Source organism: Cervus elaphus, chromosome 12, assembly GCF_910594005.1.
Source record: "Cervus elaphus chromosome 12, mCerEla1.1, whole genome shotgun sequence".
Lineage (NCBI taxonomy): Eukaryota > Metazoa > Chordata > Mammalia > Artiodactyla > Cervidae > Cervus > Cervus elaphus.
In genome coordinates, this window is record NC_057826.1 from 81,323,191 (window position 1) to 81,348,963 (window position 25,773).

At 36.9% G+C, this 25,773-nt stretch overlaps 1 protein-coding gene and 1 non-coding gene across 12 annotated transcripts in view; one reads left to right on the forward strand and one right to left on the reverse strand.

The window, feature by feature from the left end:
- Positions 1-25,773, forward strand: part of MYO9A (myosin IXA) — a 238,126-nt gene that overhangs the window by 1,398 nt on the left and 210,955 nt on the right. The window lies entirely within an intron of this gene.
- On the reverse strand, positions 24,397-24,469 carry TRNAG-UCC. The gene has a single exon. It is a non-coding gene; the product is annotated as a tRNA-Gly (tRNA).

Genomic DNA, 25,773 nt, shown 5'->3' on the forward strand with positions numbered 1-25,773 from the left:
ACTAATGAATAAAACTGTGTCTCCATGTGTTATTTGCTTTACATTCTCTTAAATTTTAATATAGCTTTGGCACTGTTTTGGAAGGATACTAGGGTGTTTTTTTTAAATTATTTTATTGTTTTTCAGTTTGCTGGAAAAGTAAGATTTGTAGTTTTCCTTAATCCCTGAAGGTTCTAATGCCAGTTCGATAATAAAATTCTGCTACTTGGTGCTGCTGTCTTGCTTTTCCAAGGAACAAGTACGGTTACCATGCAGTGTTCACCGATGTCATTACCAGCAGCCTTCTCAGCAGTAATAAAATATTGAATAAAATAGTTTGTTGAACTCCTGAGCTGTCAAGAAGGAAATGTAATCTTACACCGAATGATCAGTGCATAATTTTAACGTTGGTAGAGGGATGAAGTATAGAGGGGTTTTTGTAGTCAGTACTTTAAAATTTTTTATTTTGTGTGTGTGGAACTGAGGAGGGAGAAAATCATATGAAAACTATAGGTCATAACTAGACATAGTATAGAAGTCAAAAGGTTCAAAAGATAATGCAGTAAAAAGTTTCTCTTCCCCGTTTATCTGCCAGCCACCCATTTTCCCTCCTTAGACGCAACCATTATTTCCATCTTGGTGTGTGTCCTTCTTGTGATATTTCTAGCGTACAAGTCTATGCATTTATATTTTTAAAACACTCTACAGACAAATGCTTGCATACTGTATATTATGGCTATAGCTCCCCCCTCTCCCTTTAATAATAGATCCTAGAGATCATTCAACAATAGTAAATTTGGAATTGCCTCATTTACTGGCTAGATAGTATTCCATTCTGGTGATCTTGAGGTTATTTTCAGTCTTTGTTTTTACAGACAATGCTATGTGCTTTTCTCTTAAATATATCAGCTGTTATATGTAGGTTTTAAGTAATTTTCAGGATTCAAAAAATTTCCTGATGATTCTTTTATGAACCTACAAAAAAGGATATAGTAAAGTAAATTTCTCATTGAACCACTCACTGGGCTTTCATGGAGTTACTAGCTTTGATAGAGTTTATAATGTTGTATCGGATTTTTTATAATGTTTTATTGGTCTTCCCTGATGGCTCAGTGGTAAAAGAAGCTGCCTGCAATGCAGGAGCCACAGAAGATGCAGGTTCAATCCCTGGGTCAGGAAGATCTGGAGGAGGGCATGGCAACCCACTCCAGTCTTCTTGCCTGGGAGAATTCCATGGACAAAGGGGCCTGGCAGGCTGTAGTCCATAGAGTCTACTTAGCATACATGTACATAAATGTTTATGTTTATTTATAACTTACTTGATAGTTATTGAAGGATTTAAAGGAGGGGATTTTTAGAAGATCACTCAATCTCCTTTGAGGATGGTGGATTGAAAGTCAGGCTAAAGGTGTTGGGGGGGGTAAATGGTAATGGTGCAGCTTCTTCATTTGGGTTTTGAGAATAGATAGGATTTGGTGATTTCACTGGATTTGGTATTAGACTGAGTGTTCATAGAGAATAAGATCTAGGTTTCTAGCTTGTGCCTTTCACTGAGGTGGGGATCTATATGAGGGAGGAGTGGAATTTTTGTTTTTACCAAGAAAGAGGAATTCAAGTTGTGATATTTTGAGTTTGGGTGACTGGTGATTATTCTTCCAGCAGATGTAGATGGCCAATAGGCAACTGGATTTGTGGCTTAAGCTCGTTATTAAGTTCTGGGTTGATAGTAGGTTTAGGTGAGAGGAGAAAAGATTGTAGGATAGAAATTCAGCATTTACAATACACATAGAATTGAATGTTTAAGCTACTAATAGTAAATTATGTGGTTCAGTTCTGTAAAGAATCTTGTTATAATTTAAAGATCAGTAGGTTCACTGTCTGACAAGACTTTTCAACAGTGTTTTCCCTTGAGTGATATATAGTTTTGAGGGAAATGGTAGTAAACTTAGATTTTTAGAAAGGCAAAACCTCAGTAGATGTTAGCACTATAACCCCATTTTTTCTAAGTTTAGATTATAGTATTGTAAAAGTTGTTCAGTCTTCATTGTTTACAGAGAAGTATAGGAGCTTGGAAAATGTTGTTTGCCAAAAATATTAAAGTGTTTTAGCTTGTATGATTTCTAGCTATATTAGTAATAGAGTTTAGTCAAAGATTTTTTAGTCGTGTTTTTAAACCATGTGATTAAATGCATGCTCAGTCACGTTCAACTCTTTTCGATCCTAGGACTGTAGACTGCCAGGCTCCTCTGTCCATGGAATTTTCCAGGCAAGAATACTGAAGTGGGTTGCCATTTCCTCCTCCAGGGGATCTTCCCAACCTAGGGCTCGAACCTGTGTCCTTGTGTCTCCTGCATTGATAGGCAGCTTCTTTACCACTGTGACATAACATTGCCTTAATGTATTTATAAGTCTCAAGCTGCCTTGTAGAGCTCTTGCCTTTACTCTGGACCCCTGTAAATCACTGCTAATGGACATTTAATCTTGGATTCACATTTCAACAAGCACTTCACATATGTACAAAATAAAACTCATCTCTGCCTCCCTTCCCTCCAAAAAGCTGTGGGGGTGGAAAGAGACAAAGGCAACAAAATCTTTTCTTTCGGTTTCCTGTCTTGATGAATGGTACCACTCTCCCCTCATGAAGCCTTCAGGAAGCTGGAAATCATCCTCCACTCCATTCTCTATCGTACTACCAACATCACTAAATCAGCACATTCTCCCTCATGATATTTCACATCACTGTTATTGCTATTTTTGTTGTCTCTATTTTAACCCCAAATGTCTGTTGGTCTTGTCCTCTCATCTGCTTCTTGTTTTGCCATACCCTCTAGTTCATTTTCTGCACTGCTGCCAGAGTAAGTGTTCTAAACTGCTCTTTTAGTTAGGCTCTTTCGTATGCAAGGAAGAGACTCAAGTTACCTTAAATAGAGGAGTGCTTTCTGAAAGAAAACATGCACGAGGGAACGCAGGAAAAGTTAAACAGCTTGGTCTTAGAAAGAACGTGATCTTAAAAATAAAACTGGAAGCTGGAAAAGACATTTCACTCGGAGTGAGTGAGTGAAAGTCACTCAGTTGTGTCCAACTCTTTGTGACCCCATGGACTATACAGTCCATGGAATTGTCCAGGCCAGAATACTGGAGTGGGTGGCCTTTCCCTTCTCCAGGGGATCTTCCGAACCCAGGTATTTCACTCTGGTGCTCTACTATTAACTTGTCTTAGCTACTTTTTCTGTTTCATTTTGTATTATTTTTTTCTCTCTAATCACCCCCCGCCCCGCCCCCCAGTCTCACAGATTTCATTTATTCTTAATTTTTGCCTCCTTATAACTGTCGTCACTCCCATGCCAATATCTTGCCTCCTGGCTGCTGTCTCTTTAGCTTAAGCTGCTGTTGCTAACTTCTTCCTAGGATTTTCTGGTTTGAATTCTCAAGAAACCATCTTTGGATTGTTTAATCTTTAATCCTGGGCTGCTAGCAGGTCTATGTACTGGGTCATGTGACCACTCCTAGCCATTTAGTGTTGACTGTGTTTATTTGTGCGTGTGGATGTGAGGCAGGAGCATCACAGTGAAAAACATGGGGCATTGTGCAGGGAAACTTCTCACAAAATGGGGTTGTAAACATGGAGGGCACCATGATTGACATGGTGCAAATAAACATCTAATCATGTCCTTTTCTGTTGAAAGATCTTTAGTGCTTTATTGAAGTTGCTCAGTCGTGTCCAACTCTTTGCAACCCCATGCACTGTAGCCTCCAGGCTCCTCCGTCCATGGAATTTGCCAGGCAAGAGTACTGGAGTGTGTTGCCATTTCCTTCTGCAGGGGATCTTCCCGGACCCAGGGATCGAACCCGGGTCTTCTGCATTGCAGGCAGACGCTTTACCCTCTGAGCCCCCAGGGGAGCACTTGGAGGTTAAAGCTTACACTGTAGCATTGCGTATATGTGAGAACCTTTGGCTCTCAGTCTTCCTTCTTTAGGCTTTCCTTCTTTGCTGTCTTCCTTAAATGCTTTGATCCACTCATTGAACTTAGGTCTTTGCATGCTCGGTTCCCTTTCCTGTATTTCCCTTCCGTCTTTCTTTGCTTGGCAATCTGCTGTCTGATCTTCAAGTCTCAGTTCAGGTGTATCTTCAGGAAGCTTTCCTCCCTCCAGGTTAAGTTGGGTATTGCTCCTGTGTGCTCCTAGTATGTAATGCTTGCTTTCTCAGCTCTCTGATGAAATTCCTAATAGCTTGTTTGTTTTCCTCACTGGTCTGTAGCTTCTTTGGTATGGGTGCAATATAGTTAGGCAGGTTTTTAGATTGAGGATTTGTAAAAAAGAATATTCTTATTATAAATTATAATGTATACAGAAAAGTACACAGATCATAGATGTACAGCTCAGTAAATTTTTACTGAGTGAACACACGTATGTAACCAACACCCATATCTAGGATAATACAGGATATTACTACAGCCTACAAGGCACCTTATGCCCTCTTCTGGTCACTAGTCCAGTTCAAAGAAGATTTACTTTTAAATAGGAAAACTCTTTAACATAGATTTCTCTACATATTTTGTGTGTTTCTTTAGATGTACAAGAGACATAGACATTAGAATTTTGACCCTATACAAAACACATACATAGAGTTTATATTACACAATGTAATTTTGGCTTATTTTTGTGCAGTAGATAAATTTAAAGTCACATAACATTTTAAGAATCAGTTATGGGGTGTTTGTATTTAGGTAGATTTTCTTGTTTGTAAGTTTAATATCTTAGAACAGCAGAAAAGAATTGATAGACCAAAGAATATTTGCTTAAAATAGCCTGTTTTGAGTGAGGAACGTGCTGGAGATGGGTATAGTAAACATGTAAAGCACTTTCCAAATGGTGTTTGGCCTCTGGGTTTTAATGTGAATTATGTTGCTAGCATATTTTGGCAGTGGGGTCATCCAGCGGGCAACTGGAGTATAATTTTACATGTACAGTGAGGAAAGGACTAGCTGTCCTGTGTCATAGACAGCTGGTTTGCTAAGAATTGGGTTTTTTTTTTTTTTTGGTGTATGTGCAACTAACAATAATTTTAGAAAGTACTTTTTCACTGTTGTGATTTTTCTTCAACTTTAAGATTATGTGTCTCTTTGAATATGAAGGAATTCTTTTAAACAGTCCTTTTCCATAGGTGGACTTTTCTGTCAGTAAATATTAAATTTGTTAAGACCAGTTAAGTAGAAAGAATACAGTAAGTACTCTATATATGAGCCTTGAAGTTGTGAACTGGGAAAGATGCAGCCACGCCTTCCACTAGCGTCAGGCAGGAGTGAAATCGCAGCTTGCTCTCTGGCTCCTGCTGCCGATGGCCCTTCAGTTTTACCATATCCCATAGTCAGTACCTAGGGGGTAGTTACACTCCTCTCCCTCCTATAGTCAGTAACTCTTCTTGCGTGTTCACTCAATGCCAGCCCACGTGTGCCAGCCTTGTACTACTGTACTCTTCAAGGTACTCTACTGTGAGATTAAAATTTTTCTTTTTTGTTTTTTAGAAATTATTTGTGTGAAAAGTGTTATAAACCTGTTACAGTACTATATAGCCGATTGTGTTAGTTGGGTACATAGGCTAACTTTTTTGGACTAATGAACAAATTGGACTTACAAAGACACTCTTGGAACAGAAATCCTTCGTATGTAGAGGACTTACTGTATAGACTTTTAAACCTGGATTTCCAGCTTTTTCGATTCAGTTTCCAGCCTTATCACTTATGAGCTGTTATTTGTAGACAAATCACTTAACATTTCTGAACTTCAAGAATGTTCATCTCATAAGATTATCATTAGAGTTAAACAGTTACGTAAAGTACCAAGCACGTGGTTGATACTCAACAAGTCTACTTTTTCCTTCTTGAATATGTCTATTTCTTACTATGTTTAAATATGAGATCAAGAATTTAAAGTATTGTGTAAATAAATGGCCATCAAATTTGTTGCTAGTAGAAGTAAATCTTTGGATAGTCTGCTGGCTGTCTTTGAAGTGTGACCATATTTTTCAATTCAAAAAAATCTCTAAAGAGAAGCTTTTCTCAATATCTTAGTATATCAGATTAATGGATGTTAGAATGTCTTTTGATTCAGTGTGAGTTATCATAACAAATGTTCTGTTTGCCAATGACAAACATTCCTTAAATCATTGACAGATTGTAGTACTATTGCTGTGTGTAGTATGTTTGATATCTGTTTGCTTATATTGATTAGATGATAGTGGGCTGAGTAGTCTCTGAATTTTTTTTTTTTTTTTTTTTTTAGGGAGAGTAACTTTAGTTTATTTAGCTTATTCCCTGGGTTGCTGGATCTTAGGTCTCCAAACGGGTTGAATCTGCACCCCCAGTAGTGGAAGCATGGGGTCCTAACCACTGGACTGCCAGGGAATTAATTCCTGAGGTGTGGTTTTTTTTTTTTTTTAATGTAAGGTAGAAAGTTTTTCAGATAACTGTGTGAATATGAGTTTATAAATGATCTTGAGATAATGTGTTTTCCTTACTTTCTTTTGCAACTCTACGTTTCTCTAGTTTTCTTCCTGCTTTCTCCCTACTTTTTTTTTTTTAAATAATAAAAGTACTTAGGAAGTGTTGAGGGACTTCCCTGGTGGTCTAGCAATAAAGACTTTATCCTCCCACAGGTTTGATATCTGGTTGGGGAACTAAAAACCTGCATGCTGTATGGTGTGGCCAAAAAAAAAAAAAAAAATTGAGAAGTTGAAAGAATAGAATAAAGAACATTATAAGTCCACCACCTAGATTCAAAAATTAACAATATGCCACCCATATTTGCTTTATTGTTTTTTGTGTGTAGGTGTCTGTGTATACTTTAACTGAGTCTTTTGAAAGTTGTTGCTATTTTGACTTCTATCTTGAGTATGTATCTTCTAAGAAAGTATTGTCCGTGTCATCACAGTGCTGTTACCAACACATAAGAAAAATAAGAGTAATTTCCTGATAACATTTAGTATTCAGACTACATTTAACTCTTCCCAGTTTTTCAAACTGGAATTCGGTCAAGATTTTTGCATTGCATTTGGTTTATCTTTTTAGTCTTTTTTTAATGTAGAAAAGTATCTTATCCCATTCCTTTTTCTTATGATATTGAAATTTCAGGTGCTCAGTCGTGTCCAACTCTTTGCAACCCCATGGACTGTAACCATCAGGCTCCTCTATCTGTGGGATTTCTCAGGCAAGAGTACCGGAGTGAGTTGCTATTTTCTCTTCCAGGGGATCTTCCTAACCCAGGGATCAAACCCACGTCTCCTGCATTGACAGACGAGTTCTTTACCACTGAGCCACCAGGGAAGCTATATCTTGTCACTATTAGTGATCTAAGTTTTATGAAGTTTAAAGTGATGTTTGCTGTATCTTTCCATTGTAAAAGTGTATTTTTTTCTTTTATGATCATCAAATACAATAGTCTGTGGGGGTGATACTTTGATATCTTATAAATATTCCATTCTTAATAATATTCTTTACCTGGTGATTTTAGAATCTTTTGTGAGCCTTGGGCAAATCAGTTTTTAACTGAAGGTTGAAAATGGTGATTTTTCTAATGTGGTAATTTTTTATGTTTGTTAGCTGTCATTTTTCTATAAACAAATGATTTATAACTTTCATCACCTAGGAGTGAACTGCAGTTCTTCCTAAAAGAGCAGAGTAAGTAAATGCTTGAATCTTTCTTGTCAAATGTTCAGAGTGAGGAGTTGGTCTAATAGTCATCTACAGTAGTGACAAATGAGTTTGTTAATCATCTCTTTGTTTTTTATTTGTTGTATTACAGTTACTTACATCTGTTCTTTTATTTTTAGATTTTATTGAAGTATAGTAGATTTACAGAGTTGTGTTCATTTCTTCTGTACAGCAAAGTGACTCAGCTATATGTATTCTTCTCCATTATGGTTTGTCATGGGATATTGAATATGGTTCCCTATGCTACACAGTAGGACCTTGTTGTTTATCCATCCTGTATATGATAGTTCACCTGTGTCAATCCCAAATTCCCATTCCTTCTCTCCCTTTGTTCTTTTTTGATACTTCGATTGTCTCAAGTAAGGCTGTTGGGAGTTCCTTCAAGCAGGCACCTGAGTTCTTTTTGTATAAATCTGTTATTAGTCTTTGAGTGATTCCTTACTTTTGGATATGAGATATCTTGGCTTATCAAGGATTTCTCCTGCTTTAGACCGAAATCAGCAGTTTCTCCAAGGAGATATGTCTCTTTATAGAAGAGGATGATGTTTAGAAAACATCTGGATGCTAAATACGCTCCTTTCTATGGAACTGTCATCACTTCTAGGCCTTGTCAGGAGGAAAAAAAAAACATGAGGTCATATTGATAATTCCAATTCAGATTTAACATTGCATGCTTCTTTCTTCATCTTTTTTTTTTTTAAACACTTTAGTTTTAATCTCTTTTATATCTTAGTTTTTATTAACATTGCATTTTTTCCTAAGTATAGCTAAAATAATTTAAAAATAAAGTTACTCAGTGAACTTTAAGATTTCTTTGCATCCCATTTTGTCCTTAGAATGTATCCCACCAAGGTTATACTGACTGTTAGTATGTGTTTAAAAGTCACTTGAAATCATTATTTTCTCAGTGTGATTATTACCAGTTTGGTATGTATTTAGGTCCATTTGTTTATCATTTTAGAGTTTGCTTCCTCTTTTTTTTTTTTTTTTAATTTACTCTTACCCTTGGAATATATACAATACATAGCTCAAAAGGAGAAGCCAAATGTGACGGTATATGTGGAAATCGTATTTTCATCCTCATCCCTTGTTTCCTCCTTGCTTCCCTATAGATAACCATTTTTGTAAGTTTCTGATGAATCATTCCAGTTTTTTTTTTCCTTCAAAGTTAGGTGTATGTGTGTATTCTCCTTTCATACACCAAAGGTAATATACATATTTACCATGTTTTGTATCTCTACCTATTCTTTTTTGTCCCCCATTTCTCAATATATTTGGGAGAATACAACATATTGGTATATACAGATCTTATTCTTTTTTGTGGAGGCACAGTATTCTGTTGTGTTGATATACCATAATTTTATTAATGAGTCTATATCTGATTAGATATTTGTGTTTAGTCTTTTGAACTGTGAGTAAATATTGCATATTGAATAGATTAATTGAACAATAAAGTTTCTTCCTCAAATAATTAAGAAGGAGTTGATTTGTTTCAGAGAGGCTTATAGTCCGGGGTGGGGGGCTTTGTTATGTGTTTTGTTGTTGTTGTTAAGATTTCCGGAAAAGTAGATATTTTGGGACATAAGTACACTTTCTTGCATCTAAATATTAGGTGATTGATATCACTAATGTTAGTCTGCTTTGTTTTATTGCACCTGGGTCAGAAGGGACAAGGGATGATTTACCTACTTCTTTCTCCCTTTGCTTCCTGGTTCCTTGAAGCATTGAAATAAAAATCTGATGTCCTGGGTGTTTTCATGTAAGCATAAGTCAAGTTCTTTCCTTACTGTTTTTTCCCACAACTTCCCCACTCCTTAACTTCACCTTTTCTTCTCTTTTCGCCTTAACTCTTTCAGATTATCTCCAAGCATTCAGTGGGCAGATTCTTAGAGTCTAGTAAGGCAGATAAAATGTATAGTTTAAATGTAAAGAGTAAAAGAGAGGAATACTAAAGAGAGAGGGAAGGGACCTGCTAGGATGCAAGGAATTCAGTCTCTGGGGCTTATGTAAATTGCTTTCTCATATTAAGTTACTGCAGCAGGAACTTTCCTGCTGTAAAGGGTACAGTGGTTAAGACTCCATGCTTCCACTGCAGGGGGCACAGGTTCGATCCCCAGTCAGGGAACTAAGATCTCGAGTGCTGTGTGACTCGGCCCCCCCAAAAAAAGAGGTTACTATAGCAGTCATATACAGTTGTCCCTTTTCCTTTTTATGCACATATACAGGAGAGTGAATAAAACGTATGCAGTTTTAAGAAAATTATGAAGTAAACATTTGTGTTGTCATTGTCCAGGCCAACAAACAAGAATTGCCTCCCCATTACCTCACCCTCAGCTTACCCTGTCAACATATCCCAATCTGTGAAAGTGGCTATTATCTTGACCTTTTGTGACTCATTTTCCTGCTTCGCTTCTTAATTTTAAATCCCAGGTCATATATCCTTAAACAATGTAGTTTATTTTTCCTTGTTTTTGAACTTCATATGAGTATTTTATGTGATTTAAAAAATTTAGTTCAGAATTTGTCAATTTAACGCCAAGTTGTTAGCTGTTGTTCATGAGATTTCATTGTGGTAATATATTCCAACGTGTGGTCACAAGGTACTACAATTTTTTACGTTCTAGTTGTGATGGACATTTGAGTAGATTTCAGTTTCTTGCTGTTATGTAAATAATTAGGTGGTGAGTGCTCTTGTACCTGTTTCATGTTTTCAAGTGCACAAATATTTCTAAGAATTCCTGAGAATGGAATTGCTGGGTTGCGAGGTATGTACACATTCAACTTTGATAGTGGCAAATTGTTTTTCGAAATTATTTTCATTTGTAATTCCAACACAATGTGTGAGAGTTCCCTTTGTTTACATTCTAAACACTTAGTATTTTTAAGCTCTAATTTTTGCCAATTTGAAAAACATATTGGTGTCTCATGGTTTTAATTTGCATTTTCATGATTACTAATGAAGTTGAGCATCTTTTCAGAGTCATTTGAATTTTCTTCTTATGTACCTATCTAAGTTATTAGCTCAGTTTTTTTCTCTTAGGTGATCTGTGGTTTTATTACTGATTTTTAGGAATTCTATGTGTGTGTGTGTGTGTGTGTGTGTGTGTGTGTGTTTAGGCTGCACTGTGTGGCTTGCAGGATCTTAGTTCCCCTACCAGGGATTGAACCCAGGCCCATAGCAGTGAAAGCATGGAGTCTTAACCACCAGACCTCCAGGGACTTCCCTATATGTGTTTCGGATACTACTTATCACTTTAGAAGTTTTGATACCTGGTAAGGCAAAATCACCATGGATGGTGACTGCAGCCGTGGTTCCTTGGAAGAAAAGCAATGACAAACCTAGACAGCATATTAAAAATCAGACATTACTTTGCCTACAAAGGTCCGTATAGTCAAAGCTGTGGTTTTCCTAGTAATCATGTACGGATGTGAGAGCTGGACAATAAAAAAGGCTGAGCACCGAAAATTTGATGCCTTCGAACTGTGGTATTGGAGAAGACTCTCGAGAGTTCCTTGGACAGCAAGGAGAACAAACCAGTCAATCCTAAAGGAAATCAGTCCTGAGTATTCATTGGAAGGACTGATGCTGAAGCTCCAATACTTTGGCTATCTGATACGAAGAGCCAAGTCATTGGAAAAGACCTCGATGCTGGGATAGATTGAAGGCAGGAGGGAGAAAGGGATGACATAGGATGAGATGGTTGGGTGGCCTCACTGACTCGATGGAAATGAGTTTGAATAAACTCTGCGAGATGGTGAAGGACAGGGAAGCCTGGTGTGCTGTAGAGGGGCTGAGTGACGAAGGCAAGTCTTCACACTTTGCTATTGTTTTTCAGGAAACTCTTGGCTGTTTTTAGCCCATTACACTTTCATATATATTTTATTTTTTAATTAAATTAAAAAATAATCTTTTTGGTCATGTGGCATGAGGGGTCTTAGTTCCCTGACCAGGGATCAAACCAGTGCCCACTGCATTGGAATCTCAGAGTCTTAACCACTGGACTGCCAGGAAAGTCTTGACTTTTATATATATTTTAGAATCACTGTGTCACATTACACACACACACACACACACACACACGCCCAGGAAAGTCTTGACTTTTATATATATTTTAGAATCACTGTGTCACATTACACACACACACACACACCCACACACACACACCCACACACACCCACACACACCCAGGAAAGTCTTGACTTTTATATGTATTTTAGAATCACTGTGTCACATTACACACACACACACACACACACACGCCCAACAAAATAATTCAACATAAAAACAGCATGCGAGATTTTTATTGAGAACGAACTGATTCTGGAGATTAATTTGGGGAGAGCTGACATTTTCCAACATTGAGTTTTCCAGACTATGACACACAGTGGATATCCTTCCATTTATGTAATGATTTATGATAAAGTCTTTTCAGTAGAGGTTTTGTACATTATTTGTTAGATTTGTTCCTGAGTACTTCATATTTTCTGATGTAATTATAAGTAGTGATACCTTCAAAAGATTATTTTCTGTGTATTCTGACACACTGCTGTATTCAAAACGGGTAGCCAGCAAGGACCTACTGCGTAGCACGTGTGACTGTCCTCAGTGTCATATGCCAGGCTGGGTGGGCGGGGCGGCGGGGAGTTGGTGGGAGAGTGGACACGCGTATGTACGGCTGAGGCCTTGCGCTGGTCACCTGAAGTTGGCACAGCATTGTTAGTTGGCTCTACCCCAATGGTGGGTCAGGTGGTAAAGAACCTGCCTGCAATGCAGGAGAGCCAGGTTTGATCCCTGGGTCAGGAAGATCCCCGGGCAAAGGAAATGGCAACCTACTCCAGTATTCTTGCCTGGGGAGTCCCTTGGACAGAGGAGCCTGGAGGGTTACAGTCCATGGGGTCACAAAAGAATCAGACACAACTGAGTGACTAACACACACACACTGCAAAATAAGAAGTTCAAAGTTTGAAGAAAAAAAAAGATTATTTTCTAATGGTTGTTGGCATACAGAGCTATAAAACTAATAATCAACTTGTGTATGTTAAATTAGAGAACTAATAAGAGATTATCAGTTCAGTTCATTTGCTCAGTCATGTCCGACTCTGCGACCCCATGGACTGCAGCACACCAAAATTCCCTGTCCATCACCAACTCCTGGAGCTAACTCAGACTCATGTCCATTGAGTCAGTGATGCCATCCACCCATCTCATCCTCTGTCATCCCCTACTCCTCCTGCCTTCAATCTTTTCCAGCATCAGGGTCTCTTCCATTGAGTCAGGTGTTTGCATCAGGTGGCCAAAGTATTGGAGTTTCCTCTTCAGCATCAGTCCTTCCAATGAATATTCAGGACTGATTTCGTTTAAGACTGACTGGTTGGATCTCCTTGCAGTCCAAAGGCTCTCAAGAGTCTTCTCAAACACTACAGTTCCAAAAGCATCAATTCTTCGGTGCTCGGCTTTCTTTATAGTCCAACTCTGACATCCATACATGACTACTGGAAAAATCATAGCTTTGACTAGACGGACCTTTATCGGCAAAGTAATGTCTTTGCTTTTTAATATGTTGTCTAGGTTGGTCATAGCTTTTCTTCCCAGGAGCAAGCGTCTTTTAGTTTCATGGCTGCAGTTCACCATCTGCAGTGATTTTGGAGCTCAGGAAAATAAAGTCTGTCGCTGTTTCCATTCTTTCCCCATTTATTTGCCATGAAGTGATGGGACGAGATGCCATGATTTTAGTTTTCTGAATGTTGAATTTTAAGGCAACTTTTTCACTCTACTCTTTCACTTTCATCAAGAGGCTTCATAGTTCTTCACTTTCTGCCATAAGGGTGGTGTCATCTGCATATCTGAGGTTGGTATTGATATTGATATTGATAAGTCTCCTAGCAATCTTGATTCTAGCTTCTGCTTCATCCAACCCGGCATTTTGCATGATGTACTCTGCATATAAGTTAAATAAGCAGGGTGACAATATACAGCCTTCGTGTACTCCTTTCTCTATTTGGAACCAGTTTGTTGTTCCATGTCCAGTTCTAACTGTTGCTTCTTGACCTGCATATAGATTTCTCAGGAGGCAGATCAGGTGGTCTGGTATTCCCATCTCCTTCTAAGAATTTTCTATAGTTTTTTGTGATCCACACAGTCAAAGTCTTTGGCGTAGTCAATAAAGCAAATATCTATAGATTCTTTCAAATTTTCTTTATATATATATACAATTATGTCATGTGCAAATAATAGTTTGTTTCTTGTTTCTTCTAGTCCTTATACCTGTTTATAAAAGTAATTAATTTATTTTTTATTTCTGGTTGCATGAGGTCTTCATTGCTGCAGGCAGGCTTTCCCCCGTTGTGAAGTGGGGGCTAGTTTTTACTTGTGGTGCACGCGCTTCTCACTGTGGTGGCTTTTCTTGTGGAGCACAGGCTCTAGGTGCATGGGCCTCAGTAGTTGCAGTTTGGGGGCTCTAGAGCATGGGTTCAGCAGTTGTGCCCACATGGCTGATATGCTCCGCATGGCATGTGGACTCTTCCTGAACCAGGGATTGAACCCTTGTCCTCTGCATTGGTGGGTGAATTCTTATCCACTCTACCACCAAGGAAGTCCCTTATACCTTTCGTTCTATATTTTTCTTGCTTTCCTATGCCACCTAGAGTATACAGCTATCTCCAGTATAGTGTTGATAGAAGTAGATGGCCATCATTTTCTTGTTTCTGATCTCAAAGGAAAAATGTTCAGCAGCCTTTCCCCATTAAGTATGCTGTAGGCTTTTGTAGTTACCTTTTATCAACTGAAGAAATTTTGTTCTATTCCTAGTTTGCTAAGACCCCTTTTGAGATGTAAATAAATAATTGGATTTTTATGGATCTTAAAATATGGTTGATTATATTAATTGGCTTTCTGATATGAATATAAGATTTATCTTTGCTTTCCTGGGATATGTAACTTGATTATAGTATACTGTACTTACATTACTGGTTGTTGTTTGCTAATATTTGTTTGAGATTTTTGTGTGCAAGTTCTGGAGTACAGTTGACTTATGATTTTGTTGTCTTGTCTGGTCTTTGCCAGAATTTTTTGGTTTTGATGTTATACTAACCTCATTAAAAGAATCTGGAAGAATTTATTTAAGACTGTATTATTTACTCCTTGAGTTTTTGGGAGAATTTGCTGGTGAAGTGGTGTGGCTCTGGAGGTTTCTTTGGAGTCTTTGTTGGGAAAAGTTTTTATTAGGGTCATTAAGATTTTTTTTTTTTTAATGGGACCAGTCCATTTTTCTGCATAAGTTGTGCTAAGATATGTATATGTTGAAACATATATGTATGTTGGAAATATCCTAATATAGGATTTCATCTAAGTTTCATTCAGTTTCATCTAAATTAAAACATTACCATTGTAACATTTACAACATTGATAGTTTTGCCCTTTTTTTCCATTCCTGATCCCTTTCTGTTTTGTTGCCTCATTACTCTTGGCTTGAGGTTTGCCAATTTATAGTTTTTTCAAAGACACACTTCTGGCTTTGTTGGTCCTTTAATTTTATATATATATATTTTTATTTCTTTTTTGTTGTTATTTCTTTTTACTTGTCCTAGTTTTACTTTCCTTTTTTTTCTGTCTTCTTGAGAAGACAGTTCCCTAATTTTTGCTTTTTTCTGTTATACCCATTTAGAATTATAATTTCCCTATAAATTTCCCTATATTGCTTTAGCTGCATTTCATAAGTTTTGAAATATAATGTTTATGTTATGGTTTATTCAGAATACTTTCTGTTTACTTAATGGTCACGTGGATTATTTAAGATTATATTTTTAAGTTTGCACCTATGTTAGGATTTCCTACTATATTAGTTGTCTATTGCAGTATAACAAGTTAAGCCCAAATCTTAGTGACTTATTTTTGTTTATAGTATTTGTGGGTCAGGAATTCAGGAGTGTTTCAGCTTGGCAGTTTTGCCCGAGTTCCTTTCCATGTGGATTTTTCCATGGAGCTTTTTAAGTGGTGTTAAGGTATGACTGCTAGAATTCCTGAGGGAGAAAACGCTAGGTAGAAGCATGTTGCTGTTTGTGACCTAGTCTCAGAAGTCACTTAGCTTCACTTCACTGAATTCTGCTGGGCAGGACAGTTACAAAGGTCCATCCAAGTTCACGGGGCAGAAAACATAGGGAAAGTGTAAACATCACGTTGTAGAAGGGTGTGTAGGATGGGATAGATATTTGTATGGAAGGTACTATTGATATTTGTTCCTTGTCATTTTTTGGTTACTGATTTCTATTTGTTTTAAAGAACATGGTGTTATGATCTGAGTGCTGTTTCGTTTCTTTTTCTGGATCTCAAATTTACATATATTGGATTTTCTTTCTCACATGTTTCTTAATTTACTCTGTTTTTCTTTCACTGTGGGCAGTTTCTTCAGATGTGTCTTTTAGTTCACTCACTTCAACTATTCCATTTTACAGTTCAGTTGTTGTGTTTTATAATTTTAGAAGCCCTTTTTAGTTCTTTTTTTTTTTTTTTGGATTCTTCTTTTTTTTTTTTTTTTTTAATTTTTTTATTAGTTGGAGGCTAATTAGTTCACAACATTTCAGTGGGTCTTGTCATACATTGATATGAATCAGCCATAGATTTACACTTATTCCCCATCCCGATCCCCCCTCCCATCTCCCTCTCCACCCGATTCCTCTGGGTCTTCCCCTTTTTAGTTCTTTATAAAATCTTCAAAGTCATTTTTTATGGTTCTTGTCCCTTTCAGATAGTTTTCAGTCTTCTTTATCACTTGATACATTAGTAAGCAGTTTTTTTTTTTTCTGTGTGATCATTTGCAGTATCTGAAATTTTTGTAGATTCTACTACAGTCTACATTTTAGTAGCTTCTACTCTTTGCTTCTTCTCATTCATGGTGCTTTGCTTCCTTCTTGCTTGGCCTAAATAATGCCTTTTCTTGGGACATTATTTGTGATATTTGCACGTGCATCTTCTGGATGCCTATAACCTGTTTGTTTTTTTTGTGTGTGTGTGTATGTGTGTGTGTGTATCAATAAGGTAATAGAATTAAGGTGACAAAAATGTACGTCTGAGTGTTTTGTGTATGCATGTGTTAGGGTGGTAATAAGCTGAGGTGGTGGTGTGTCCTTTGGTTATAATTCAAAGCATCCTGTGGCCAATGTCACCTGTTTTTTTTTTTAAGGTTGCAAGCTAAGAATGGTTTTTACATTTTCAAATGTATGAAGAAAAATAATATTTTGCAGCGTGTGAAGATTATATGAAACTCAGATCTCCGTGTGCATAACTGAAGTTCTGTTGGAACACAGCTGCGCTCATTTGTTTCCGTATTGTCTGTGGCTGTTTGCGTGCTACAGCCGCCAAATCGAGTGTTTGCCACAGAGGTCAGTGTGGCCTCCAAAGCCTAAAGTATTTATATCTGGCCTTTTACAGAAAAAATTACAACTTGTCAGGAACTCTCCTTTACAATTCAGTGCCAGCACAACTTTTCTTCGCAGTTCTTGGGGGATAGGGTAGAGTGGGATAGGTTTACTTTGGTTTATTTTATGAGTTCTAGTTGTATAGCATCTCCTATCAGATTTACATCCTAGGATGGGCCCTGGGCTTGGCTTCTGTCTTTGTAAGACTGAAAACCAAAGCCCAGCCTTGGCTTCAATCAGGGGCTAATTTGGCTTCATCCTTCTGCTTACCTCTGAATGTTTTGGTCTTATAATTCCTACTTTTTAAATTATATATTTTCTATTTTATTAATTTAAAAAATTTCAGAGGGGTGTTTTGTTCTTAATAATTGGCCATATTATTGGAGATGATTTGTTTCTGAATATGAAAAAAGTTTAAGACTCAGAGAAATAGAGTAGTTAGCTCGAAAGTTGTACTACTGGTAGATAGCCAACAGAGACTTTGACTTTAGGAAGCTTACTTACCATCTAGGAGTGAGAAGTTAGGATTGTACATTGCTTTCCATGTTCCCAATACAGTCTGTAGGATTTCTGCTACTTGGGCCATGTAGGAGAAGTGTCTTAGCTACAGAAGACAAGAAAGGCATAAATTACTCATAAAGTCTTTGGCAGGGGAAACAAATACCATATGTAGAAAATGGAGAAATAAAAAGATGTTGAGAAGGAAATGAAAAAAAAATTGACTGTGAAAGAAAGTGAAATTTAGTAAATCTGTCAGGTTAACTATATGAATTAAAGATGAAAATAGGCTGTTTAATTTTGTACTTACTTTGTAAACAGCAAACATTGTTTTTTATATACAGTATCGCATTTAACTTAATAGCAACTGTGAGTTAGGTGATAATGTTGATTTAACAAGTATGCAAACATTTAGGGAAGGTAGTTTATTATTTATTTGCCAAGGCTCACTCATTCAGTTCATTTCAGTTCAGTTCAGTCGCTCAGTCGTGTCCGACTCTTTGCAACCCCATGAATCACAGCACACCAGGCCTCCCTGTCCATCACCAACTCCTGGAGTTTACTCACACTCATGGGCATCGAGTCGGTGATGCCATCCAGCCATCTCATCCTCTGTCGTCCCCTTCTCTTCCTGCCCCCAATCCCTTCCAGCATCAGGGTCTTTTCCAGTGAGTCAACTCTTCGCATGAGGTGGCCAAAGTATTGGAGTTTCAGCTTCAGCATCAGTCCTTCAAATAACAGCCAGGACTGATCTCCTTTAGGATGGACTGGTTGTATCTCCTTGCAGTCCAAGGGACTCTCAAGAGTCTTCTCCAACACCATAGTTCAAAAGCATCAATTTTTCAGCACTCAGCTTTCTTCACAGTCCAACTCTCACATGACAACTCCATGACAACTCTCACATGACAACTTCACAGTCCAACTCCATACATGACCACTGGAAAAACCATAGCCTTGACTAGATGGACCTTTGTTGGCAAAGTAATGTCTCTGCTTTTTAATATGCTATCTAGGTTGGTCATAACTTTCCTTCCAAGGAGTAAGTGTCTTTTAATTTCATGGCTGCAGTCACCATCTGCAGTGATTTTGGAGCCCAAACTATATTTAAATAAAGTCTGACACTGTTTCCACTGTCTCCGCATCTATTTCCCATGAGGTGATGGGATCAGGTGTCATGATCTTAGTTTTCTGAATGTTGAGCTTTAAGCCAACTTTTTCACTCTCCTCTTTCACTTTCATCAAGAGGCTTTTTAAAAATAGGATCTGAAAAAAAATAAAAATAGGATCTGAACCCCTCTGTGACTATAAAGCCCATGTTTTTTCCATAGAATTATATTGTGAAAAAAAATCTCTAAATGGTTAATGGACATTTTATGAAACTATGTGGTTAACATTGCTATACTTATGTGAGAATCCCTCAGGCATTCATTTAGAGGTTAGTCTTATTTTAGACAATTCAAATAAGTAGTATTTGGTTTCTAAGGTCACATGAATTAGAAGCAGCAATGAGAATAGAGGAGCATTTGTAGGTTTTTATGCTGGCAGGATGAAATTTTTTTGTAAATTGAAAGTACATCAATCTGGTGATACTAAGCATAGGGACAGGCAACCTTACTTTTATGTGTCAGTAGTTTCTATGACTATCACTGTCATAAAAATGGACATTTATTACAGGAGCCCAAATTCTTAAGAAACACATAAATTTTTTTTTTTTAATTTTTTTTAATTTTTTATTTTTTTATTTTTTTATTAGTTGGAGGCTAATTACTTCACAACATTTCAGTGGGTTTTGTCATACATTGATATGAATCAGCCATAGATTTACACTTATTCCCCATCCCGATCCCCCCTCCCACCTCCCTCTCCACTCGATTCCTCTGGGTCTTCCCAGTGTACCAGGCCCGAGCACTTGTCTCATGCATCCCACCTGGGCTGGTGATCTGTTTCACCATAGATAGTATACATGCTGTTCTTTTGAAACATCCCACCCTCACCTTCTCCCACAGAGTTCAAAAGTCTGTTCTGTATTTCTGTGTCTCTTTTTCTGTTTTGCATATAGGGTTATCATTACCATCTTTCTAAATTCCATATATATGTGTTAGTATGCTGTAATGTTCTTTATCTTTCTGGCTTACTTCACTCTGTATAAGGGGCTCCAGTTTCATCCATCTCATTAGGACTGGTTCAAATGAATTCTTTTTGACGGCTGAGTAATATTCCATGGTGTATATGTACCACAGCTTCCTTATCCATTCATCTGCTGATGGGCATCTAGGTTGCTTCCATGTCCTGGCTATTATAAACAGTGCTGCGATGAACATTGGGGTGCACGTATCTCTTTCAGATCTGGAGAAACACATAAATTATATTCATTTTACATTTGTTCCTTGGTGTCCTTGGGGTATTGGTTCCAGAACACTCGACTGTGGATACCAAAATCTGAGGATGCTCAAGCTCCTTAACAGTTGGTCTTCTGTATCTGTAGGTTATGCATGTGTGGATACTGAGGGTCGACTGTTCTCTGCTTAAAATGATAATAAAGTTAGAAATGATGTTGTTGAAATAATTTTTTCCAGAGAATTTGCAAGCAGTAGCTTCTAACACTTAAGGAGCTGAAATTCCAGTTTGTTGGGTAACTTGGATTTCTAGAATGACTTTTTTTTTCTTCATTTATTTTTATTAGTTGGAGGCTAATTACTTTACAATATTGTAGTGTTTTTTGTCATATATTGACATGAATCAGCCATGGATTTACATGTATTCCCCATCCCGATCCCCCCTCCCACCTCCCTCTCTACCCGATCCCTCTGGGTCTTCCCAGTGCACCAGGCCCGAGCACTTATATCATGCATCCAACCTGGGCTGGTGATCTGTTTCACCATAGATAATATACATATTTCGATGCTGTTCTCTTGGAAGATCCCACCCTCGCCTTCTCCCACAGAGTCCAAAAGTCTGTTCTGTACATCTGTGTCTCTTTTTCTGTTTTGCATATAGGGTTATCTAGAATGACTTTTCTAAAAGTTCAGAATAGTTGAAAATTGTCTGGTGTGCTGGAAAGTAATTTGTATTTGCTATCTGATTCTAATACTATACAGTAAAATAATGATTAACTTGCACTTTTTCATGAAACTAGTAACTTCTTTTCATAAATACTCAGTTTTCATAAGTTTGTAATTTAGCATTGATATCTCCTAGCTTTACAGAAGAGAGATAAGCTTGTTTAGAATCCCACTTGAAGTCATTCATATAATATAGATTTTGACACATGGTGAATGATGGCACCTTTTTAAAAGTATCAAAACCTAAGACAACTTTCAAGATTGAAGTTTTTTGTAAATGGTCTGGCAACGTTGCTGTTGATAATTTCAAGGTCCTGAAGGAATAAAAATGATCAATTTTTCAATAATATTTTGATTTTTAAGGCAATATTTGATTAATATTTTGAAGTGTTCACTTAGTTGTTCAGTGTACCATTTTAATGAATACAAAATTCTAGGTTTTATTGAGTAAGTTTATTGAGTAAAGGGATACTCTGTTCTCTGATCATACTGCTACCTTTGGAAGACTACTTTTGCCAAAATGCACATCATTGATCAGAGAAGGGAGGCTGGATGACCGTGGATAAGTGAGCACAGACATATGAGTGTAAGTAGAAAAAACTCTTAGCACATGTCTTGTTAATTGGAACCAACAAAGCTGGACTCTCCTTAGATAGTATGTGAAGAGCAGTGATTTTTGCTATGATAAGCTACATAGAGTTAACAGTAGAATTTTCTCAACTCAAGGATAGTTGCAGTGATCAGAAAAAAATAACCTACTGGTGTGAGCAATAAGATAAATAATTGACAGAAACCAGCATGTTATTGTTTTATTCAGTGACTGGAAGTACTCTTGTTGGTTGGTGATGCTTATACATGCCTTATGTCCATAGTACCAAGGCTGAGAGGTATACATGAAGGTAAAGGATTGAGTTGGGGGTAGGAGGGAAGGTGTCAAGAGTGGCAGGTGGCAAATATGTTAGGTACAGATTTGATAGTGTTGGCAAATAGACCCCTGGCAATGGTAGATACTAAGAGTAGAGATCAGAGAGATCATAATTGAGGGGATGGAACTGAAAGGACCCTGAGTATAATATTTGAAGCTCTGTTGGAAAAAGAAAGCCATACATATGTGACACAAGGCACAGAGGACATTGTACTTACTAGGCAATGGGAAAAAAAACACCCCTTGAATTTAGTATCTTGTAGAATTTATTATAATATTGTGTCAAGTTAAGATTTATTAGTATGCTATATAGTTGTATTACTTTGTTAGGGCTGCCATAACAAAATAACACAAATGAAATACCACAAACAGTATTTCTGTGATTTTTTTTTTTTTTACCAGCAAAAATTTATTTTCTAGGCTCCGTAGCTTGAAAATCCAAGGTCAGAGTTTTGCCATGTTTGGTTTCCTGAGGGCTCTCCATTTATAGATGGCCATCTTTTTTCTGTGTCCTCACGTGGCCTGTTCTCTGTATGTGCATCCCTGCTGTCTTTTCCTCTCTTTATAAGGGCACTAGCCCTATTGGATTAGGGTCCCACCCTGATGACCTAGTTTAGCCATAACTACCTCTTTAAAGGTTTCATCTCCAAATATAGTTACATTAGGGGTTAGGGTTTAAACGTGTGAGTTTTGGGGAACACAGTTCAGTCCCTAACAGCAGTAGTACCCAGAACACAAAACAGAATAGAACTAAATTTTGTGTAGAGAAAGGTGCAGTGGAAAAAAATAAAGGCAAACATGGGGTAGTTTTGAGGGATTGATACATTGTTAGTTCATCAGTGCTATAAATCCATATCTCAAATCAATCCTTTACATTCTGAAATAATGGATGCTATTGAATGTTGTGTTAGAACTTCACTAACGTCCTTCAGGGTGTCAAACAGTACATTAGGCTTTTTGTGTTTTTTTAGGGCGAGAAGAGGAAGGGATCTAGGAGTCAGAAGTAGTGAAAGAGGAGGGTGCAATGCAAATACCGTAATTGTTTTGGAGGTGGAATTATTGATAAACTAGAAATCAGCAAGTAGTACTTGTTCCTAGCATGATCAGTAGCAATTGAGGGAATTCCCTAAAGTTGTGGAAATATTTACAAATAAAGATCGGTATCCAATGTTAATTTACTCCAAGGCTGTTTCAGATTTAGAAAACATTTTGAAACTTTTCTGCAAATTCTGAAACCTGGATTTAAAACCTAGAAATACACAATTTAAAGAATTAATGTAGACTTTCCTAACAGAGATTAAGACACACAGATTAGGTGCACCCCGCCTCCACCATCTTTCCATCCTGTTCCCTTCACAGAAGTGCTGTTTTCCCATACTATTAGCTCTTTCCAGTTTGATACATTTTTTTTTTCAGCTATTTGTGCATTTACTAATATCTCTATATGCACCTGTAGAACGTATATTATTGCAAAGAACATAAATGTATCATATATCCTTTGTGCTATATCCATTTTCTTTTTTTTCTTTATATATATCTATTTTGTTGAAGTATAGTTGACTTAATGTTTCAGGTACATAGCACAGTGATTCAGTTATACATATACAACATATATTATTTTTGAGATTTTTCCATTATAGGTTATTACAAGATACTGACTATAGTTCTGTGTGCTATACAGTAAACCTTTGTTGCTTTGTTGAATATCTGTTTTTTTAATTTCGAAATCTAGCATTCTATTCATGCTGAGGCAAACAAGTGTAATCAAAATACTTAATTTTTAAGTATTAATCAAAATCTTAAATTTTTTAGGTAGACAAAAATTTGTTTTCTAAAATATATATATTATACCTACTATTTATATATGTTTACAAAAGCTTTTCTGCTGTGGTTGATAAAGGCTTGAGAAAGAATATAAATGTCCTTTGTTCTATATCCATTTTCAAATAAAATTTCTAAAAGAACCATTTATTTCATTTTTGAAAATTAAGGTATAATTTACCTGGATTAAAATGACTAATTCTTAGAGTGTACAGGTTGAGTACTTCATAAGAACTTGCTGCAAATTTATTTTTAATTCATAGACTTTAAAAAGCAGTTTTTAGGTTTATAGAAAAATTAAACATGAAGTAAACAATTCTCATAGACCTTTTCACCCAATCTCTCCAGTTTCCTCTATTATTATCATCTTGCATTAGTGTGGTCTGTTTGTTGCAAATGATAAACCAATATTGGCATATTATTATTAATTGGAGTCCATAGTTTTCATTAAATTTCATTCTTTTTGTAGTTCACTCTGTGGGTTTTCTCCACCATTGTATCATACTGAGTTGTTTCAGTGTCCTAAAATCTCCTGCACTTCATTCATCTATTCATTTCTCCATTCCTCCTCTGATCCCTCTTCTCGCAACCGCTGATATTTTTACCGTCTTTATATTTTTGCCTTTTCTAGAATGTCATATAATTGAAATCATACAGTAGGAGGTTTTTTCAGATTGGATTCTTTCACATAGTAATGTGCATTTAAGGTTCCTGTCTGTAATTTCATGGCTTGATAGCTCATTTCTTTTCATTGCTCACTAGTAGCACGTTGTGTAGGTACCATAGTTTGTCTTCCCATTCACCTTTTGAAGAACTTCTTGATTGCTTCCAAATTTTGGCAGTTTTGAATAAAGCTGCTATGCACATTGGCATGCAGCTTTTTGTGTGGCCATAAGTTTTTTTTTTTTCTTTTTTTTTTTTTTTTTTAATATATATTTATTTATTTATTTGACTGCATGAGGTCTTAGTTACAGCACATGGGATCTTGTTCCCTGACCAGGGTTTGAACCCGGGCCCCCTGCATTGGAAGCACAGAGTCCTAGCCACTGAACCACCAGGGAAGTCCCTGGCCATAAGTTTTTAACTCATTTGGGTAAATACAAAGGTGCATGATTGCCAGACTGTATGGTAAGAGTATGTTTAGTTTGTTAGAAACTGCCAAATTGTCTTTGAAAGCAGCTGTAAGGTTTTGCATCCCCACCATCAGTGAATGAGAATTCTTGTTGCTCTGTATCCTCGCTAGCATTTGACTTTTTTTTTTTCCCAGTCTAATAGATGTGTAGTACTATCTCATTGTTTTGATTTTCAATTAATGCCTGTTTGTCATCTGTATATCTTCTTTGGTGAGTGGTTCTTTTGCCTGTTTTGCCATCTTAATTGGATTGTTTCCATGTTGTTAGGTTTTAAAGAGTTCTTTATGCAGTTGAATACCAGTCCTTTAATCAGATTATGTGTTTTGCAAAAATTTTCCCAGTTTGAGGCTCGTCTTTTCATTTTCTTAACAGTGTCTTTTGATTTTAATGAAGTACAGTTGTCTTTTTTTTTTTTTCCTTCTTTTCATGACTTGATTCTGTATTTAAAAAGTCATTACCAAAGTCAACTTTATTTAGATTTCTCTGATATTGTACTGTAGGAATTTTATAGTTTTTGTTTTACAGTTATGTCTGTGGTCCATTTTGGGTTAATTTTTTTTTTTTGCATGTAGTTGTCCATTTATTCCAGCACCATTTTTTAAAAATTAGTTTTTATTATAGTTAATTTACAGTGTTGTGTTAGGTTCTGCTATGCAGCAAAGTGAATCAGTTGTGTATATAAACCATTTATCCACTCTTAGATTCTTTTCCCATATAAGTCATTGCAGAGTACCGAGTAGAGTTCCCTGTGCTATACAGTAAGTTCTTATTAGTTATCAATTTTATAAGTAATAGTGTGTGTATATCAGTCCCAGTCTCCTAATTTATCCCTCCCTGCCTTTTGCCCCTTGGTAATCATAGGTTTGTTTTCTACATCTGTGATTCTGTTGTGTAAATAAGTTCATTTGTACCATTTTTTTTTAGATTTCATGTATAAATGCTGTCATATGATGTTTATCTTTCTCTCTTTGACTTCACTCAGTAGGACAGACAATCTTTGGGTCCGTCCATGTTGCTGCAGATGGCATTATTTCATTCTTTTTATGGCTGAGTAGTATGCCATTATGGAGAAGGCAATGGCACTCCACTCCCGTACTCTTGCCTCGAAAATCCTGTGGACGGAGGACCCTGATAGGCTGCAGTCCATGGGGTCGCTAAGAGTAGGACACGACTGAGCGACTTTACTTTCACGTGTTGGAGAAGGAAATGGCAACCCATTCCAGTGTTCTTGC